At 54.8% G+C, this 18121-nt stretch overlaps 1 protein-coding gene across 7 annotated transcripts in view; it reads left to right on the forward strand.

Annotated features, from left to right (window-relative positions):
- Positions 1-18121, forward strand: part of LOC143804859 (magnesium transporter NIPA2-like) — a 112833-nt gene that overhangs the window by 73437 nt on the left and 21275 nt on the right. The gene's annotated exons all lie outside the window — the stretch shown is intronic.

Genomic DNA, 18121 nt, shown 5'->3' on the forward strand with positions numbered 1-18121 from the left:
GCGGCACCATGTAGTGTGCAGCCTGCTGTCCTGCCTGCGGCACCATGTAGTGTGCAGTCTGCTGTCCTATCCTGCGGCACCATGTAGTGTGCAGCCTGCTGTCCTATCCTGCGGCTCCATGTAGTGTGCAGCCTGCTGTCCTGCCTGCAGCACCATGTAGTGTGCAGCCTGCTGTCCTGCCTGCAGCACCATGTAGTGTGCAGCCTGCTGTCCTGCCTGCGGCACCATGTAGTGTGCAGCCTGCTGTCCTGCCTGCGGCACCATGTAGTGTGCAGCCTGCTGTCCTGCCTGCGGCACCATGTTTTGTGCAGCCTGCTGTCCTGCCTGCGGCACCATGTAGTGTGCAGCCTGCTGTCCCTGCCTGCGGCTCCATGTAGTGTGCAGCCTGCTGTCCTGCCTGCGGCACCATGTAGTGTGCAGTCTGCTGTCCCTGCCTGCGGCTCCATGTAGTGTGCAGCCTGCTGTCCTATCCTGCGGCACCATGTAGTGTGCAGCCTGCTGTCCTGCCTGCGGCACCATGTAGTGTACAGCCTGCTGTCCCTGCCTGCGGCACCATGTAGTGTGCAGCCTGCTGTCCTATCATGCGGCACCATGTAGTGTGCAGCCTGCTGTCCTATCCTGCGGCACCATGTAGTGTGCAGCCTGCTGTCCCTGCCTGCGGCACCATGTAGTGTGCAGCCTGCTGTCCTATCCTGCGGCACCATGTAGTGTGCAGCCTGCTGTCCTATCCTGCGGCTCCATGTAGTGTGCAGCCTGCTGTCCTGCCTGCGGCACCATGTAGTGTGCAGTCTGCTGTCCCTGCCTGCGGCTCCATGTAGTGTGCAGCCTGCTGTCCTATCCTGCGGCACCATGTAGTGTGCAGCCTGCTGTCCTGCCTGCGGCACCATGTAGTGTGCAGCCTGCTGTCCCTGCCTGCGGCACCATGTAGTGTGCAGCCTGCTGTCCTATCCTGCGGCACCATGTAGTGTGCAGCCTGCTGTCCTATCCTGCGGCACCATGTAGTGTGCAGTCTGCTGTCCTATCCTGCGGCTCCATGTAGTGTGCAGCCTGCTGTCCTATCCTGCGGCACCATGTAGTGTGCAGCCTGCTGTCCTATCCTGCAGCACCATGTAGTGTGCAGCCTGCTGTCCTATCCTGCGGCACCATGTAGTGTGCAGCCTGCTGTCCTGCCTGCGGCACCATGTAGTGTGCAGCCTGCTGTCCTGCCTGCGGCACCATGTAGTGTGCAGCCTGCTGTCCTGCCTGCAGCTCCATGTAGTGTGCAGCCTGCTGTCCCTGCCTGCGGCTCCATGTAGTGTGCAGCCTGCTGTCCTGCCTGCGGCACCATGTAGTGTGCAGTCTGCTGTCCCTGCCTGCGGCTCCATGTAGTGTGCAGCCTGCTGTCCTATCCTGCGGCTCCATGTAGTGTGCAGCCTGCTGTCCTATCCTGCGGCACCATGTAGTGTGCAGCCTGCTGTCCTGCCTGCGGCACCATGTTTTGTGCAGCCTGCTGTCCTGCCTGCGGCACCATGTAGTGTGCAGCCTGCTGTCCCTGCCTGCGGCTCCATGTAGTGTGCAGCCTGCTGTCCTGCCTGCGGCACCATGTAGTGTGCAGTCTGCTGTCCCTGCCTGCGGCTCCATGTAGTGTGCAGCCTGCTGTCCTATCCTGCGGCACCATGTAGTGTGCAGCCTGCTGTCCTGCCTGCGGCACCATGTAGTGTACAGCCTGCTGTCCCTGCCTGCGGCACCATGTAGTGTGCAGCCTGCTGTCCTATCCTGCGGCTCCATGTAGTGTGCAGCCTGCTGTCCTATCCTGCGGCTCCATGTAGTGTGCAGCCTGCTGTCCTATCCTGCGGCTCCATGTAGTGTGCAGCCTGCTGTCCTATCCTGCGGCACCATGTAGTGTGCAGCCTGCTGTCCTGCCTGCGGCACCATGTAGTGTGCAGCCTGCTGTCCTGCCTGCGGCACCATGTAGTGTGCAGCCTGCTGTCCTGCCTGCGGCTCCATGTAGTGTGCAGCCTGCTGTCCTGCCTGCGGCACCATGTAGTGTGCAGTCTGCTGTCCCTGCCTGCGGCTCCATGTAGTGTGCAGCCTGCTGTCCTGCCTACGGCACCATGTAGTGTGCAGTCTGCTGTCCTATCCTGCGGCACCATGTAGTGTGCAGCCTGCTGTCCTGCCTGCGGCTCCATGTAGTGTGCAGCCTGCTGTCCTATCCTGCGGCTCCATGTAGTGTGCAGCCTGCTGTCCCTGCCTGCGGCACCATGTAGTGTGCAGCCTGCTGTCCTATCCTGCGGCTCCATGTAGTGTGCAGTCTGCTGTCCTATCCTGCGGCACCATGTAGTGTGCAGCCTGCTGTCCTATCCTGCGGCTCCATGTAGTGTGCAGCCTGCTGTCCCTGCCTGCGGCTCCATGTAGTGTGCAGCCTGCTGTCCTGCCTGCGGCACCATGTAGTGTGCAGTCTGCTGTCCCTGCCTGCGGCTCCATGTACACTGTGTTCCAAATTATTATGCAAATAATATTTCCTCATATTTTCTCTAAATTACCTATCTGAATTGCAGTCATTGTTATTTTCCAGTCATCTACTATTCTAGTATAATTGCAATGTTTTGGAACAAACTGCCTATGAAAACAGTATCTTTTTTTAAAAAATAAACACTCAAAATGCATGTTCCAAATTATTATGCACAGCAGAGTTTTCAACCTTTTTTATTTTATTTTGAACAAAAAAATGGCCAGTTGTGAAGTTATAAGCATTATCAGCTTATTACAAAATGAAATCAAACAGTTTTCAAGTGAAAACTTTATTCTAGGTGACGTTACATTTGCACATAGGACCCCTTGTTCGAAAGAAGCTTCTGAACTCTCTCGTCCATTGAATTTGTCAGTTTTTGGATGGTTTCTGCTTCAATCATTTCGCATGTGGACAGAATACCCTCCCAGAGCTGTTGCTTAGATGTGAACTGCCTCCCGCCATCATAGACACTCCTTTTGATGATGCTCCAGAGGTTCTCAATGGGGTTGAGGCAAGGGAAAGATGGTGGCCACACCATAAGTTTGTCCTCTTTTATGCCCATAGCAGCCAGAGATGCAGATGTGTTTTTTGCAGCATGAGACGGTGCATTATCATGCATGAAAATGATCTTGCTGCGGAAAGCACGGTTCTTCCTCTTGAACCATGGCAGGAAGTGTTTTTAGAAACTCCACATAGATTATGGAGTTCATCTTTACCCCTTCAGGGATCATAAAGGGGCCGACAATCTCTCTCCCCATGATTCCAGCCCAAAACATTACTCCACCTCCTCCTTGTTGGCGCCTTAGCCATGTTTTCATGGGGTGTCCATCAACCAGCCATCCTCCACTCCATCTATCTTGACCATCGAGCGTTACATGGCACTCATCGGTGAACAAAACAGTTTGGAAGTCAGTCTTCATGTATCGTTTGGCCTACTGGAGCGGTTTCTGCTTGTGTGCAGTGGATAGAGGTGGTCGACAGGATGGCTTACACACCTCTGAAGGACCCTGCATCTTGTTGTTCTGGGGACGTTGGAGGCACCAGCAGCTTCAAAAACTTGTCTGCTGCTATGACCAGGCATTTTTGCAGCTGCTCTTTTAACCTTACGCAATTGCCTGTTGGAAAGGGTCCTCAATTTTTCCTTATCAGCACGCACACGTGTGTGCTGGGAATCAGCTACATACCTCTTGATTGTGCGATGATCACGATGAAGTGTCTTGGCAATGTTGATTGTAGTCATGCCTTGACCTAAATACTCCACAATTTGTTGCTTTTCAGCAGCCGACACATCCTTTTTCTTTCCCATTTTGGCCAAAAATGTAGGCTGCTTAATAATGTGGAACAGCCTTCTTAAGTAGTCTTGCCTTTATTTGGACACACCTGCCAAACTAATTTGCACAGGTATCTGCAATTGCTTTCAGTGATATAAAGAGCCCTGACACACATCACCATCAATGAGTTTAAATGACAAACAAAAAAATTCTAACCTTATCACTCCTAAACACTTTGTGCATAATAATTTGGAACACAGTGTAGTGTGCAGCCTGCTGTCCTATCCTGCGGCACCATGTAGTGTGCAGCCTGCTGTCCTATCCTGCGGCACCATGTAGTGTGCAGCCTGCTGTCCTATCCTGCGGCACCATGTAGTGTGCAGCCTGCTGTCCTATCCTGCGGCACCATGTAGTGTGCAGCCTGCTGTCCTATCCTGCGGCACCATGTAGTGTGCAGCCTGCTGTCCTATCCTGCGGCTCCATGTAGTGTGCAGCCTGCTGTCCTATCCTGCGGCTCCATGTAGTGTGCAGCCTGCTGTCCTATCCTGCGGCACCATGTAGTGTGCAGTCTGCTGTCCTATCCTGCGGCTCCATGTAGTGTGCAGCCTGCTGTCCTATCCTGCGGCACCATGTAGTGTGCAGCCTGCTGTCCTATCCTGCGGCACCATGTAGTGTGCAGCCTGCTGTCCTATCCTGCGGCTCCATGTAGTGTGCAGCCTGCTGTCCTATCCTGCGGCACCATGTAGTGTGCAGTCTGCTGTCCTATCCTGCGGCTCCATGTAGTGTGCAGCCTGCTGTCCTATCCTGCGGCACCATGTAGTGTGCAGCCTGCTGTCCTATCCTGCGGCACCATGTAGTGTGCAGTCTGCTGTCCTATCCTGCGGCTCCATGTAGTGTGTAGCCTGCTGTCCTATCCTGCGGCACCATGTAGTGTGCAGCCTGCTGTCCTATCCTGCGGCACCATGTAGTGTGCAGCCTGCTGTCCTATCCTGCGGCTCCATGTAGTGTGCAGTCTGCTGTCCTATCCTGCGGCTCCATGTAGTGTGCAGCCTGCTGTCCTGCCTGCGGCACCATGTAGTGTGCAGCCTGCTGTCCTGCCTGCGGCACCATGTAGTGTGCAGCCTGCTGTCCTGCCTGCGGCTCCATGTAGTGTGCAGCCTGCTGTCCTATCCTGCGGCTCCATGTAGTGTGCAGCCTGCTGTCCTATCCTGCGGCTCCATGTAGTGTGCAGCCTGCTGTCCTATCCTGCGGCTCCATGTAGTGTGCAGCCTGCTGTCCTGCCTGCGGCACCATGTAGTGTGCAGCCTGCTGTCCTATCCTGCGGCACCATGTAGTGTGCAGTCTGCTGTCCTATCCTGCGGCTCCATGTAGTGTGCAGCCTGCTGTCCTATCCTGCGGCACCATGTAGTGTGCAGTCTGCTGTCCCTGCCTGCGGCACCATGTAGTGTGCAGCCTGCTGTCCTATCCTGCGGCTCCATGTAGTGTGCAGCCTGCTGTCCTATCCTGCGGCTCCATGTAGTGTGCAGCCTGCTGTCCTATCCTGCGGCTCCATGTAGTGTGCAGCCTGCTGTCCTATCCTGCGGCTCCATGTAGTGTGCAGCCTGCTGTCCTATCCTGCGGCTCCATGTAGTGTGCAGCTTGCTGTCCTATCCTGCGGCTCCATGTAGTGTGCAGCCTGCTGTCCTATCCTGCGGCACCATGTAGTGTGCAGCCTGCTGTCCTGCCTGCGGCACCATGTAGTGTGCAGCCTGCTGTCCTGCCTGCGGCACCATGTAGTGTGCAGCCTGCTGTCCTGCCTGCGGCTCCATGTAGTGTGCAGCCTGCTGTCCTGCCTGCGGCACCATGTAGTGTGCAGTCTGCTGTCCCTGCCTGCGGCTCCATGTAGTGTGCAGCCTGCTGTCCTGCCTACGGCACCATGTAGTGTGCAGTCTGCTGTCCTATCCTGCGGCACCATGTAGTGTGCAGCCTGCTGTCCTGCCTGCGGCACCATGTAGTGTGCAGCCTGCTGTCCTGCCTGCGGCACCATGTAGTGTGCAGCCTGCTGTCCTGCCTGCGGCTCCATGTAGTGTGCAGCCTGCTGTCCTATCCTGCGGCACCATGTAGTGTGCAGCCTGCTGTCCCTGCCTGCGGCTCCATGTAGTGTGCAGCCTGCTGTCCTATCCTGCGGCTCCATGTAGTGTGCAGCTCGCTGTCCCTGCCTGCGGCACCATGTAGTGTGCAGCCTGCTGTCCTATCCTGCGGCTCCATGTAGTGTGCAGTCTGCTGTCCTATCCTGCGGCACCATGTAGTGTGCAGCCTGCTGTCCTATCCTGCGGCTCCATGTAGTGTGCAGCCTGCTGTCCCTGCCTGCGGCTCCATGTAGTGTGCAGCCTGCTGTCCTGCCTGCGGCACCATGTAGTGTGCAGTCTGCTGTCCCTGCCTGCGGCTCCATGTAGTGTGCAGCCTGCTGTCCTATCCTGCGGCTCCATGTAGTGTGCAGCCTGCTGTCCTATCCTGCGGCTCCATGTAGTGTGCAGCCTGCTGTCCTGCCTGCGGCACCATGTAGTGTGCAGCCTGCTGTCCTGCCTGCGGCACCATGTAGTGTGCAGTCTGCTGTCCTATCCTGCGGCACCATGTAGTGTGCAGCCTGCTGTCCTGCCTGCGGCACCATGTAGTGTGCAGCCTGCTGTCCTGCCTGCGGCACCATGTAGTGTGCAGCCTGCTGTCCTGCCTGCGGCACCATGTAGTGTGCAGCCTGCTGTCCCTGCCTGCGGCTCCATGTAGTGTGCAGCCTGCTGTCCTGCCTGTGGCACCATGTAGTGTGCAGTCTGCTGTCCCTGCCTGCGGCTCCATGTAATGTGCAGCCTGCTGTCCTATCCTGCAGCACCATGTAGTGTGCAGTCTGCTGTCCCTGCCTGCGGCACCATGTAGTGTGCAGTCTGCTGTCCCTGCCTGCGGCACCATGTAGTGTGCAGCCTGCTGTCCTGCCTGCGGCACCATGTAGTGTACAGCCTGCTGTCCTGCCTGCGGCACCATGTAGTGTGCAGTCTGCTGTCCTATCCTGCGGCACCATGTAGTGTGCAGCCTGCTGTCCTATCCTGCGGCTCCATGTAGTGTGCAGCCTGCTGTCCTGCCTGCAGCACCATGTAGTGTGCAGCCTGCTGTCCTGCCTGCAGCACCATGTAGTGTGCAGCCTGCTGTCCTGCCTGCGGCACCATGTAGTGTGCAGCCTGCTGTCCTGCCTGCGGCACCATGTAGTGTGCAGCCTGCTGTCCTGCCTGCGGCACCATGTAGTGTGCAGCCTGCTGTCCCTGCCTGCGGCTCCATGTAGTGTGCAGCCTGCTGTCCTATCCTGCGGCACCATGTAGTGTGCAGTCTGCTGTCCCTGCCTGCGGCACCATGTAGTGTGCAGCCTGCTGTCCTGCCTGCGGCACCATGTAGTGTACAGCCTGCTGTCCTGCCTGCGGCACCATGTAGTGTGCAGTCTGCTGTCCTATCCTGCGGCACCATGTAGTGTGCAGTCTGCTGTCCCTGCCTGCGGCACCATGTAGTGTGCAGCCTGCTGTCCTGCCTGCGGCACCATGTAGTGTACAGCCTGCTGTCCTGCCTGCGGCACCATGTAGTGTGCAGTCTGCTGTCCTATCCTGCGGCACCATGTAGTGTGCAGCCTGCTGTCCTATCCTGCGGCTCCATGTAGTGTGCAGCCTGCTGTCCTGCCTGCAGCACCATGTAGTGTGCAGCCTGCTGTCCTGCCTGCAGCACCATGTAGTGTGCAGCCTGCTGTCCTGCCTGCGGCACCATGTAGTGTGCAGCCTGCTGTCCTGCCTGCGGCACCATGTAGTGTGCAGCCTGCTGTCCTGCCTGCGGCACCATGTTTTGTGCAGCCTGCTGTCCTGCCTGCGGCACCATGTAGTGTGCAGCCTGCTGTCCTGCCTGCGGCACCATGTAGTGTGCAGTCTGCTGTCCTATCCTGCGGCACCATGTAGTGTGCAGCCTGCTGTCCTATCCTGCGGCTCCATGTAGTGTGCAGCCTGCTGTCCTGCCTGCAGCACCATGTAGTGTGCAGCCTGCTGTCCTGCCTGCAGCACCATGTAGTGTGCAGCCTGCTGTCCTGCCTGCGGCACCATGTAGTGTGCAGCCTGCTGTCCTGCCTGCGGCACCATGTAGTGTGCAGCCTGCTGTCCTGCCTGCGGCACCATGTTTTGTGCAGCCTGCTGTCCTGCCTGCGGCACCATGTAGTGTGCAGCCTGCTGTCCCTGCCTGCGGCACCATGTAGTGTGCAGTCTGCTGTCCCTGCCTGCGGCTCCATGTAGTGTGCAGCCTGCTGTCCTATCCTGCGGCACCATGTAGTGTGCAGCCTGCTGTCCTGCCTGCGGCACCATGTAGTGTACAGCCTGCTGTCCCTGCCTGCGGCACCATGTAGTGTGCAGCCTGCTGTCCTATCATGCGGCACCATGTAGTGTGCAGCCTGCTGTCCTATCCTGCGGCACCATGTAGTGTGCAGCCTGCTGTCCCTGCCTGCGGCACCATGTAGTGTGCAGCCTGCTGTCCTATCCTGCGGCACCATGTAGTGTGCAGCCTGCTGTCCTATCCTGCGGCTCCATGTAGTGTGCAGCCTGCTGTCCTGCCTGCGGCACCATGTAGTGTGCAGTCTGCTGTCCCTGCCTGCGGCTCCATGTAGTGTGCAGCCTGCTGTCCTATCCTGCGGCACCATGTAGTGTGCAGCCTGCTGTCCTGCCTGCGGCACCATGTAGTGTGCAGCCTGCTGTCCCTGCCTGCGGCACCATGTAGTGTGCAGCCTGCTGTCCTATCCTGCGGCACCATGTAGTGTGCAGCCTGCTGTCCTATCCTGCGGCACCATGTAGTGTGCAGTCTGCTGTCCTATCCTGCGGCTCCATGTAGTGTGCAGCCTGCTGTCCTATCCTGCGGCACCATGTAGTGTGCAGCCTGCTGTCCTATTCTGCAGCACCATGTAGTGTGCAGCCTGCTGTCCTATCCTGCGGCACCATGTAGTGTGCAGCCTGCTGTCCTGCCTGCGGCACCATGTAGTGTGCAGCCTGCTGTCCTGCCTGCGGCACCATGTAGTGTGCAGCCTGCTGTCCTGCCTGCAGCTCCATGTAGTGTGCAGCCTGCTGTCCCTGCCTGCGGCTCCATGTAGTGTGCAGCCTGCTGTCCTGCCTGCGGCACCATGTAGTGTGCAGTCTGCTGTCCCTGCCTGCGGCTCCATGTAGTGTGCAGCCTGCTGTCCTATCCTGCGGCTCCATGTAGTGTGCAGCCTGCTGTCCTATCCTGCGGCACCATGTAGTGTGCAGCCTGCTGTCCTGCCTGCGGCACCATGTTTTGTGCAGCCTGCTGTCCTGCCTGCGGCACCATGTAGTGTGCAGCCTGCTGTCCCTGCCTGCGGCTCCATGTAGTGTGCAGCCTGCTGTCCTGCCTGCGGCACCATGTAGTGTGCAGTCTGCTGTCCCTGCCTGCGGCTCCATGTAGTGTGCAGCCTGCTGTCCTATCCTGCGGCACCATGTAGTGTGCAGCCTGCTGTCCTGCCTGCGGCACCATGTAGTGTACAGCCTGCTGTCCCTGCCTGCGGCACCATGTAGTGTGCAGCCTGCTGTCCTATCATGCGGCACCATGTAGTGTGCAGCCTGCTGTCCTATCCTGCGGCACCATGTAGTGTGCAGCCTGCTGTCCCTGCCTGCGGCACCATGTAGTGTGCAGCCTGCTGTCCTATCCTGCGGCACCATGTAGTGTGCAGCCTGCTGTCCTATCCTGCGGCTCCATGTAGTGTGCAGCCTGCTGTCCTGCCTGCGGCACCATGTAGTGTGCAGTCTGCTGTCCCTGCCTGCGGCTCCATGTAGTGTGCAGCCTGCTGTCCTATCCTGCGGCACCATGTAGTGTGCAGCCTGCTGTCCTGCCTGCGGCACCATGTAGTGTGCAGCCTGCTGTCCCTGCCTGCGGCACCATGTAGTGTGCAGCCTGCTGTCCTATCCTGCGGCACCATGTAGTGTGCAGCCTGCTGTCCTATCCTGCGGCACCATGTAGTGTGCAGTCTGCTGTCCTATCCTGCGGCTCCATGTAGTGTGCAGCCTGCTGTCCTATCCTGCGGCACCATGTAGTGTGCAGCCTGCTGTCCTATCCTGCAGCACCATGTAGTGTGCAGCCTGCTGTCCTATCCTGCGGCACCATGTAGTGTGCAGCCTGCTGTCCTGCCTGTGGCACCATGTAGTGTGCAGCCTGCTGTCCTGCCTGCGGCACCATGTAGTGTGCAGCCTGCTGTCCTGCCTGCAGCTCCATGTAGTGTGCAGCCTGCTGTCCCTGCCTGCGGCTCCATGTAGTGTGCAGCCTGCTGTCCTGCCTGCGGCACCATGTAGTGTGCAGTCTGCTGTCCCTGCCTGCGGCTCCATGTAGTGTGCAGCCTGCTGTCCTATCCTGCGGCTCCATGTAGTGTGCAGCCTGCTGTCCTATCCTGCGGCACCATGTAGTGTGCAGCCTGCTGTCCTATCCTGCAGCACCATGTAGTGTGCAGCCTGCTGTCCTATCCTGCGGCACCATGTAGTGTGCAGCCTGCTGTCCTGCCTGCGGCACCATGTAGTGTGCAGCCTGCTGTCCTGCCTGCGGCACCATGTAGTGTGCAGCCTGCTGTCCTGCCTGCAGCTCCATGTAGTGTGCAGCCTGCTGTCCCTGCCTGCGGCTCCATGTAGTGTGCAGCCTGCTGTCCTGCCTGCGGCACCATGTAGTGTGCAGTCTGCTGTCCCTGCCTGCGGCTCCATGTAGTGTGCAGCCTGCTGTCCTATCCTGCGGCACCATGTAGTGTGCAGCCTGCTGTCCTGCCTGCGGCACCATGTAGTGTACAGCCTGCTGTCCCTGCCTGCGGCACCATGTAGTGTGCAGCCTGCTGTCCTGTTGTGAATTAGACTTTTTTGGCTCCCTCTTGTGGTCACTAGTGATATGACTCTGGGATTGTCTTTCCTCAGTTTGGCACCCACCTGGGTCGTTAGTCCAGGGGTGTTGCTATATAAACTCCCTGCATTCTCAGTCCAGTGCCTGGCATCGTTGTAATCAGTTCCTTTCTGTTTGCTCCTGTCTGCTGGTCCTGGATCTTGCAAAATTAAGCTAAGTCTTGCTTCCTTGTTTTTTGGTTATTTGCATTGCTATTATTTTTTGTCCAGCTTGTACTAAATTTGATTCCTGATTCTGCTTGAAGCTCTAGGGGGCTGGTGTTCTCCCCCCGGGCCGTTAGACGGTTCGGGGGTTCTTGAATATCCAGCGTGGAAATTTTGATAGGGTTTTTGCTGACTGTATAAGTCATCTTACTATATTCTGCTATTATTCAGTGGGCCTCTCTTTGCTAAATATCTAGTTCATTCTTACGTTTGTCTTTTCTCCTTACCTCACCGTTATTATTTGTTGGGGGCTTGTATCCAACTTTTGGGGTCTTTTCTCTGGAGGCAAGAAAGGTCTATCTTTTCCCTTCTAGGGTTAGTTAGTTCTCCGGCTGGCGCGAGACGTCTAGAACCAACGTAGGCACGTTCCCCGGCTGCTGCTATTTGTGGTGCTAGGATTAGATATATGGTCAGCCCAGTTACCACTGCCCTATGAGCTGGTTTTTTGTGTTTGCAGACTTGGTATGTATTTTTGAGACCCTCTGCCATTGGGGTCATAACAGTATGCCAGGCCAAGGTTGAATGTTTAATGCATTGCAGAAGTGGGATTACAAGAAAGGAAAGTCTGAGTTTTTTTTTTTTTCCTTTCCTCTCTTTTTTCCTCCCCTTTACCTCTGAGTGGCTTGTGCTTGCTGCAGACATGAATGTCCAGACTTTGATTACAAGTGTGGATCAGCTTGCTGCTCGTGTGCAGGGTATACAAGATTTTGTTACCAGTAGTCCAATGTCTGAACCTAAAATACCTATTCCTGAGCTGTTCTCTGGAGACCGATTTAAGTTTAGGAATTTCAGGAATAATTGTAAATTGTTTCTATCTTTGAGACCCCGTTCATCTGGAGATTCAGGTCAGCAAGTAAAAATTGTTATCTCTTTCTTACGGGGCGACCCTCAGGATTGGGCCTTCTCGCTAGCGCCAGGAGATCCGGCATTGGCAAATGTTGATGCGCTTTTTCTGGCGCTCGGATTGCTTTACGAGGAACCCAATCTTGAAATTCAGGCAGAAAAAGCCTTGTTGGCTATTTCTCAGGGGCAGGATGAAGCTGAAGTGTATTGCCAAAAATTTCGGAAATGGTCCGTGCTTACTCAGTGGAATGAGTGTGCTCTGGCCGCAAACTTCAGAAATGGCCTTTCTGAAGCCATTAAGAATGTGATGGTGGGTTTCTCCATTCCTACAGGTCTGAATGATTCCATGGCGCTGGCTATTCAAATTGACCGGCGTTTGCGGGAGCGCAAAGCCGCGAATCCTCTGGTGGTGTTGTCTGAACAAACACCTGATTTAATGCAATGTGGTAGAATTCAGATTAGAAATGAACGGAAAAATCATAGACGTCAGAATGGGTTGTGTTTTTACTGTGGTGATTCTACACATGTTATATCAGCATGCTCTAAACGCCTAACAAGGGTTGTTAGTCTTGTCGCCATTGGTAATTTGCAACCTAAATTTATTTTGTCTGTGACTTTAATTTGCTCATTGTCCTCCTACCCTGTTATGGCGTTTGAGGATTCAGGTGCTGCCCTGAGTCTTATGGATCTGTCGTTTGCCAAGCGTTGTGGTTTTGTTCTTGAGCCATTGGTAAATCCTATCCCTCTTAGAGGTATTGATGCTACGCCATTGGCGGAAAATAAACCGCAGTTTTGGACACAGGTAACCATGTGCATGACTCCTGAATATCGGGAGGTGATTCATTTTCTTGTTCTGCATAAAATGCATGATTTGGTCGTTTTGGGTCTGCCATGGTTACAGACCCATAATCCAGTCTTGGATTGGAAGGCAATGTCTGTGTCAAGTTGGGGCTGTCAGGGAATTCATGGTGACTCCCCGCCGGTGTCTATTGCTTCCTCTACTCCTTCGGAAGTTCCTGAGTATTTGTCTGATTACCAGGATGTATTCAGCGAGTCCAGCTCCAGTGCTCTTCCTCCTCATAGGGACTGTGACTGCGCTATAGATTTGATTCTAGGTAGTAAATTTCCTAAGGGAAGATTATTTAATCTGTCTGTACCTGAGCATACCGCAATGCGTTCGTATATCAAGGAATCTCTGGAGAAGGGGCATATCCGTCCATCCTCTTCCCCTCTTGGTGCGGGATTCTTTTTTGTGGCCAAGAAGGACGGATCTTTGAGACCTTGTATTGACTATCGGCTTCTGAATAAAATCACTGTTAAATTTCAGTATACTTTGCCTCTGTTGTCGGACTTGTTTGCCCGGATTAAAGGTGCCAAGTGGTTCACCAAGATAGATCTTCGTGGTGCGTACAACCTTGTGCGCATTAAGCAAGGAGATGAATGGAAAACTGCATTTAATACGCCCGAAGGTCATTTTGAGTACTTGGTGATGCCTTTCGGGCTCTCTAATGCTCCTTCAGTGTTTCAGTCCTTTATGCATGATATTTTGCGGAAGTATCTGGATAAATTTATGATTGTTTATCTGGATGATATTCTGTTTTTTTCTGATGATTGGGACTCGCATGTAGAGCAGGTCAGGATGGTGTTTCAGGTTTTGCGTGAGAATGCTTTGTTTGTTAAGGGCTCAAAGTGTCTCTTTGGAGTACAGAAGGTTCCCTTTTTGGGTTTTATTTTTTCCCCTTCTGCGGTGGAGATGGACCCAGTCAAGGTCCGAGCTATTCATGATTGGACTCAACCCACGTCAGTTAAGAGTCTTCAGAAGTTCTTGGGTTTTGCTAACTTCTACCGTCGTTTTATCGCTAATTTTTCTAGCGTTGTTAAACCTTTGACGGATATGACCAAGAAAGGTTCTGATGTTGCTAACTGGGCTCCTGCAGCCGTGGAAGCTTTTCAAGAGTTGAAGCGCCGGTTTACTTCAGCGCCTGTTTTGTGCCAGCCTGATGTGTCACTTCCCTTTCAGGTTGAAGTGGATGCCACTGAGATTGGGGCAGGGGCCGTTTTGTCGCAGAGAGGCCCTGGTTGCTCTGTAATGAGACCATGTGCTTTCTTCTCTAGGAAGTTTTCGCCTGCTGAGCGGAATTATGATGTTGGCAATCGGGAGTTGCTGGCCATGAAGTGGGCATTTGAGGAGTGGCGTCATTGGCTCGAGGGTGCTAAGCATCGTGTGGTGGTCTTGACTGATCACAAGAATCTGATGTATCTCGAGTCTGCTAAACGCCTGAATCCTAGACAGGCCCGTTGGTCATTATTTTTCTCCCGTTTTGACTTTGTGGTCTCGTATTTACCAGGTTCAAAGAATGTGAAGGCTGATGCTCTTTCAAGGAGCTTTGTGCCTGACTCTCCTGGAGTCGCAGAACCAGTTGGTATTCTTAAAGAGGGAGTAAACTTGTCAGCCATTTCTCCGGATTTGCGACGTGTGTTGCAGAGATTTCAGGCTGGTAGACCTGACTCTTGTCCACCTGACAGACTGTTTGTTCCTGATAAGTGGACCAGCAGAGTCATTTCCGAGGTTCATTCCTCGGTGTTGGCAGGGCATCCGGGAATTTTTGTCACCAGAGATCTGGTGGCTAGGTCCTTTTGGTGGCCTTCCTTGTCACAGGATGTGCGGTCATTTGTGCAGTCCTGTGGGACTTGTGCTCGGGCTAAGCCTTGCTGTTCTCGTGCCAGCGGCTTGCTCTTGCCCTTGCCTGTCCCGAAGAGGCCTTGGACACACATTTCCATGGATTTCATTTCAGATCTTCCGGTGTCTCAAGGTATGTCTGTCATCTGGGTGGTATGTGATCGCTTTTCCAAGATGGTCCATTTGGTATCTTTGCCTAAACTGCCTTCCTCTTCCGATCTGGTTCCCTTGTTCTTTCAGAATGTGGTTCGTTTACACGGCATTCCTGAGAATATCGTGTCTGACAGAGGATCCCAGTTTGTTTCCAGGTTCTGGCGATCCTTTTGTGCTAAGATGGGCATTGATTTGTCGTTTTCGTCTGCCTTTCATCCTCAAACTAATGGACAAACGGAGCGAACTAATCAGACTCTGGAGGCTTATTTGAGTTGTTTTGTTTCTGCAGATCAGGATGATTGGGTGACCTTCTTGCCGTTGGCTGAGTTTGCCCTTAATAATCGGGCTAGTTCCGCTACCTTGGTTTCGCCATTTTTTTGCAACTCTGGTTTCCATCCTCGTTTTTCCTCGGGACATGTGGAGCCTTCTGACTGTCCTGGGGTAGATTCCGTGGTGGATAGGTTGCAGCAGATCTGGAATCATGTGGTGGACAACTTGAAGTTGTCACAGGAGAAGGCTCAGCGTTTTGCCAACCGCCGCCGCGGTGTGGGTCCCCGACTTCGTGTTGGGGATTTGGTATGGCTGTCTTCTCGATTTGTTCCTATGAAGGTCTCCTCTCCTAAATTTAAGCCTCGCTTCATCGGTCCTTACAAGATATTGGAAATCCTTAATCCTGTGTCCTTTCGCTTGGATCTTCCGGTGTCGTTTGCCATTCACAACGTGTTCCATAGGTCTTTGTTGCGGCGGTACGTTGTACCTGTGGTTCCTTCTGTTGAGCCTCCTGCTCCGGTGTTGGTTGAGGGCGAGTTGGAGTACGTGGTGGAGAAGATCTTGGATTCTCGTCTCTCCAGGCGGAGGCTTCAGTATCTGGTCAAGTGGAAGGGCTATGGTCAGGAGGATAATTCCTGGGTGGTTGCCTCTGATGTGCATGCGGCCGATTTAGTTCGTGCCTTTCACGCTGCTCATCCTGATCGCCCTGGTGGTCTTGGTGAGGGTTCGGTGACCCCTCCTTAAAGGGGGGGTACTGTTGTGAAGTAGACTTTTTTGGCTCCCTCTTGTGGTCACTAGTGATATGACTCTGGGATTGTCTTTCCTCAGTTTGGCACCCACCTGGGTCGTTAGTCCAGGGGTGTTGCTATATAAACTCCCTGGATTCTCAGTCCAGTGCCTGGCATCGTTGTAATCAGTTCCTTTCTGTTTGCTCCTGTCTGCTGGTCCTGGATCTTGCAAAATTAAGCTAAGTCTTGCTTCCTTGTTTTTTGGTTATTTGCATCGCTATTATTTTTTGTCCAGCTTGTACTAAATTTGATTCCTGATTCTGCTGGAAGCTCTAGGGGGCTGGTGTTCTCCCCCCGGGCCGTTAGACGGTTCAGGGGTTCTTGAATATCCAGCGTGGAAATTTTGATAGGGTTTTTGCTGACCGTATAAGTCATCTTACTATATTCTGCTATTAGTCAGTGGGCCTCTCTTTGCTAAATATCTAGTTCATTCTTACGTTTGTCTTTTCTCCTTACCTCACCGTTATTATTTGTTGGGGGCTTGTATCCAACTTTTGGGGTCTTTTCTCTGGAGGCAAGAAAGGTCTATCTTTTCCCTTCTAGGGTTAGTTAGTTCTCCGGCTGGCGCGAGACGTCTAGAACCAACGTAGGCACGTTTCCCGGCTGCTGCTATTTGTGGTGCTAGGATTAGATATATGGTCAGCCCAGTTACCACTGCCCTATGAGCTGGTTTTTTGTGTTTGCAGACTTGGTATGTATTTTTGAGACCCTCTGCCATTGGGGTCATAACACTGTCCTATCCTGCGGCACCATGTAGTGTGCAGCCTGCTGTCCTATCCTGCGGCACCATGTAGTGTGCAGCCTGCTGTCCCTGCCTGCGGCACCATGTAGTGTGCAGCCTGCGTCCTGCCTGCGGCACCATGTAGTGTGCAGTCTGCTGTCCTGCCTGCGGCACCATGTAGTGTGCAGCCTGCTGTCCCTGCCTGCGGCACCATGTAGTGTGCAGCCTGCTGTCCCTGCCTGCGGCACCATGTAGTGTGCAGCCTGCTGTCCTATCCTGCGGCACCATGTAGTGTGCAGCCTGCTGTCCTATCCTGCGGCACCATGTAGTGTGCAGTCTGCTGTCCTGCCTGCGGCTCCATGTAGTGTGCAGCCTGCTGTCCTGTCTGCGGCTCCATGTAGTGTGCAGCCTGCTGTCCTATCCTGCGGCTCCATGTAGGGTGCAGCCTGCTGTCCTGTCTGCGGCTCCATGTAGTGTGCAGCCTGCTGTCCTATCCTGTGGCTCCATGTAGTGTGTAGCCTGCTGTCCTATCCTGCGGCTCCATGTAGGGTGCAGCCTGCTGTCCTGACTGCGGCACCATGTAGTGTGCAGCCTGCTGTCCTATCCTGTGGCTCCATGTAGTGTGCAGCCTGCTGTCCCTGCCTGCGGCTCAATGTAGTGTGCAGTCTGCTGTCCCTGCTTGCGGCACCATGTAGTGTGCAGTCTGCTGTCCCTGCCTGCGGCACCATGTAGTGTGCAGCCTGCTGTCCCTGCCTGCGGCTCCATGTAGTGTGCAGCCTGCTGTCCTATCCTGCGGCTCCATGTAGGGTGCAGCCTGCTGTCCTGCCTGCGGCACCATGTAGTGTGCAGCCTGCTGTCCCTGCCTGCGGCTCCACGTAGTGTGCAGCCTGCTGTCCTATCCTGTGGCTCCATGTAGTGTGCAGCCTGCTGTCCCTGCCTGCGGCTCCATGTAGTGTGCAGCCTGCTGTCCTATCCTGTGGCTCCATGTAGTGTGCAGCCTGCTGTCCTATCCTGTGACTCCATGTAGTGTGCAGCCTGCTGTCCCTGCCTGCGGCTCCATGTAGTGTGCAGTCTGCTGTCCTATCTTGCGGCACCATGTAGTGTGCAGTCTGCTTTCCTGCCTGCGGCACCATGTAGTGTGCAGTCTGCTGTCCTGCCTGCGGCACCATGTAGTGTGCAGCCTGCTGTCCCTGCCTGCGGCTCCATGTAGTGTGCAGTCTGCTGTCCTGCCTGCGGCACCATGTAGTGTGCAGTCTGCTGTCCTGCCTGCGGCACCATGTAGTGTGCAGCCTGCTGTCCCTGCCTGCAGCTCCATGTAGGGTGCAGCCTGCTGTCCTGCCTGCGGCACCATGTAGTGTGCAGCCTGCTGTCCCTGCCTGCGGCTCCATATAGTGTGCAGCCTGCTGTCCCTGCCTGCGGCTCCAAATAGTGTGCAGCCTGCTGTCCCTGCCTGCGGCACCATGTAGTGTGCAGCCTGCTGTCCCTGCCTGCGGCACCATGTAGTGTGCAGTCTGCTGTCCTTGCCTGCGGCACCATGTAGTGTGTAGCCTGCTGTCCTGCCTGCAGAGGATAGTCACATTCATCCATTCTCGTGGGTCAAGGGCCGCAACACAAGTGCACAAGGTGCGGCTACATGTCAACTCCAGTGATGAGCGAGCGGACACGGTGTTATCAGGTGTGATCTGAGCATGCTAGGGGGCTATCCGAGGGTCTGTGGCGCGCTCTAATACTATGTCCGAGTCACTGCGGCTGCATGTCTCGTTGC

Source organism: Ranitomeya variabilis, chromosome 2 (assembly GCF_051348905.1).
Source record: "Ranitomeya variabilis isolate aRanVar5 chromosome 2, aRanVar5.hap1, whole genome shotgun sequence".
Taxonomy (NCBI): domain Eukaryota; kingdom Metazoa; phylum Chordata; class Amphibia; order Anura; family Dendrobatidae; genus Ranitomeya; species Ranitomeya variabilis.